Source organism: Carlito syrichta, unplaced genomic scaffold, assembly GCF_000164805.1.
Source record: "Carlito syrichta isolate Samal-C Ts95f unplaced genomic scaffold, Tarsius_syrichta-2.0.1 Scaffold123802, whole genome shotgun sequence".
Classification (NCBI taxonomy): domain Eukaryota; kingdom Metazoa; phylum Chordata; class Mammalia; order Primates; family Tarsiidae; genus Carlito; species Carlito syrichta.
Window position 1 is genome coordinate 1,540 of NW_007067898.1, and position 3,372 is coordinate 4,911.

The window sequence follows — 3,372 nt, forward strand, 5'->3', positions numbered from 1 at the left end:
AATCCACTCACCTCAGCCTCCCAAGGCACAGGATTACAGGCTGAGCCACCGAGCCCGGCTTCTTCTAGGTTTTTATAAGTAAGTACCTTTCATTCCCCACTCCTGCTCCTGAAATATTTTTATGATCTTGAGAAACAGGGCAAAGATGATTTTTTTGTAATTGTTTTTTGTTGAGATGGGGCCATAGAGCTGTCCCTACCTATTTTCAAGGGCATGAATAGGAAATGGCAGAACCTTAATTAAATACTATTTGGATTTAATAAAATATTGAGAGAGAACACAAGCAAAAATTATTAAGCAAACGATGACAAAAAAAGGCTATTGTCCTAAAAGCAATTTTGAAAAAGTGAAAGTAGTCTTGTACATCATATGTATGTTTAGCCAAAGCTTCTAATTCATTAACGTAAGTTGAAATATTCTCTTGCAAATTATCTATAGTTGTACCTTAACAAGGAAATACAGCCACTTTGACAAAGTCTAAAGAAAAACTGAAAACATTAGAGACATGTAGTTAGGTTGTAGCTTTTTTTTTTTTTTTTTTAAGAGTTGGAGTCTGGCTCTGTCACCCAGACTGGAGTGCAGTGGCGTGCTCTTGGCCATCGTAGCCTTGACCTGCTGGGCTCAGGCGATCCTTCCGCCTCAGCCTTCCAAGGAGCTGGAATTACAGGCACACACTACCACACCTGGCTAATTTTTTTTTTATTATTTATTGTAGAGATGAGGTCTCGCCAAGTTGCCCAGGCGGGTCTCGAACCCGTGGGCTCAGGCAATCCACTTGCCTCAGCCTCCCAAAGGTGCAGGATTACAGGCTGAGCCACCGATTTCAGCTAGGTTGTAGCTTAAATTGAAAATTTAAAACAGGTAAACATTAGCAAGAGAAAACAGTTTCCTTTTGTTTTGTTTTGTTTTTGAGTTGGAGTCTCACTCTGTCACCCAGACTGGAGTGCAGTGGCCGCTCCCAGCCACCACAGCCTGGACCTGCTGGGCTCTGGCGATCCTTCCACCTCAGCCTTCCAAGTAGCTGGAACTACAGGAGCGCGCTACCATGTCCAGCTAATTTTTTTGATTTATTGTAGAGATGAGGTCTCGCCAAGTTGCCCAGGCGGGTCTCCAACCCGCGAGCTCAGGCAATCCACTCACCTCAGCCTCCCAAGGCACGGGATTACAGGCTGAGCCACCAAGCCTGGCTAAGTATTAAAATTTTTAAAAGCATAATGTTATAACACAAGATTACAGTAGTTATTGTAAAAGTCACTTATTTAGCCAAAATTATAGTCCAAAGACTTTGGGGGGAAAAAAACTCGCTTTTTTGTGACAAAGACAGAGAGGGAGGGTTAACTGAATTGTCTCTTCCTTTCCCCCTCTTTTGTTTAAAGGAGAAAATTCTTTTGGATAAAGCTATATGATTTCAACATGGATGGCCAGGACCAAAAGGCTGGCACATATGTTAAATTAAGAAATTAATTTGGGTTCCAGCACCCTGGGGGATTGTTGGGGTGATGGTGAGCCAGTGCCAAGCAGTTTAGTAGATTTGCAAGTCTCCATAAGTGGCCACCATTTGTGAGCCAAGTGTTCTCTCCTCTCTTCAGAAGAGAGTGCACCTGCTTCCCAATGGAAGCACGGTGGACAAGGTGGCCTACACAGTAGACAAGGTCCAGGAGGTTAAGGCCTTTTTGGGGCAACTGTGCTTTCAGTCCTCCACAGACTGTACCCATAAGCAATGGGCACCATCCTCTTAACAGGTTTGTTTTTACCAGGTGTCTGATGGGCATTTGGAGTTTTGTCACTAATGGTGACTGCCAATTGGGGTGCCTCTTTGGCCCTCTGGTTCTGCAGCCCTCCATGTTGGTACCCTGTTGCCTTTCTAGTGTTTTAGCTAGAAAAAAACTCAAGTTATTTTTAATAGGCTACACATAAGACATTTCTCCCCAAGGTGGGGGAGGGAAACCAAAGCCAAGAAACATGGCGACAGCCATGGCTCAAAGAGCACATGGCACACCAGACTTTAACAAGGCAATGGCCCCGGGGTACTTGTGGTTGAGACCTTTTAATCATTCCCCTAGACGGGGAAGACCATTAAAGTGATTGGGTGATGGTCTGCTTCCATGTCATCACAAAGAGACAGACAAACACAGATACTAATAATGTCAGGTGATAGCAGACAGATGGGTGGTTTAGTCACATAATTGCTGCCATGGTGGAACTTATCTGTGTCATATAGTTCACAGAGGGCTGATTAGGTTAACCCTGGGGGGGGGGCAGGGAATAATTCCTACACGAGACTTGTTAGACAGTTACAATTCACAAACTCAGACATTTACAACTCACAAATTCCTTGACCAAAGGTAAAATGGTCTTATTACTTTTATGACTTTGGTCAGCCAAAGGGTGATCTTTGATCTTTGGTCTTGACAAGAAACCTAAAAGTTTACTAGAGATTATTATGCTAAACCATGAATGGTTAGGCTATCCTGGTTTTATATCTAAAAGATATTTGCCAAGGGAGATGGGATAGGCTGCTTGTTCTTCCTACAACAAAATGTCTAAATACTTTCTAATGGTTACACTGAGACAAAAAGACTAAAAAATAAGCTAAGTTTCTTCTAGATTTTTATAGATACCTTTCAGAGAGGAGTTTATTCAGAGCCCTGGAGGACACCAGAGAGATACAGTCAAGAATTCACAAGTTTCATTACATGCCTTGAACAAGATCTTGTTTTAATTGTGTGCAAATGCTTTTGTGCTCTTTTATTTATTATTTGTTTTTGGAAACAGGGTCTCACTCTGTTGCCCAGACTGGAGTGCAGTGGCGCAATCATAACTCACTGCAGCCTCAACCTCCTGGGCTCAAGCGATCCTCTCACCAGGGCCTCCCAAGTAACTGGGACTACAGATGTGAGTGGCTAATTTTTGTTTTTGTTTGTTTGTTTTTGTTTCTGTTTTGTTTTGTTTTGTTTTTGAGTTGGAGTCTCACTCTGTGGCCCAGACTGGAGTGCAGTGGCCGCTCCTGGCCACCGCACCCTCGACCTGCTGGGCTCCGGAGATCCTTCCACCTCAGCCTCCCGAGGTGCAGGATTACAGACTGAGCCACCAAGCCCAGCTTGCTTGTTTTTGAGTTGGAGTCTCATTCTGTCGCCCAGGCTGGAGTGCGGTGGCATGCTCACAGCCACTGCAGCCTCGTCCTGCTGGGTTCTGGTGATCCTTCCACCTCAGCCTTCCAAGTAGCTGGAACTATAGGCACACATTAATTTTTTTAAAAATTTTTTTGTAATTTAAATTTTTTTTTGTTTTGTTTTGTTTTTTTTTTGAGTTGGAGTCTCACTCTGTCGCCCAGACTGGAGTGCAGTGGCCACTCCCAGCCACCGCAGCCTC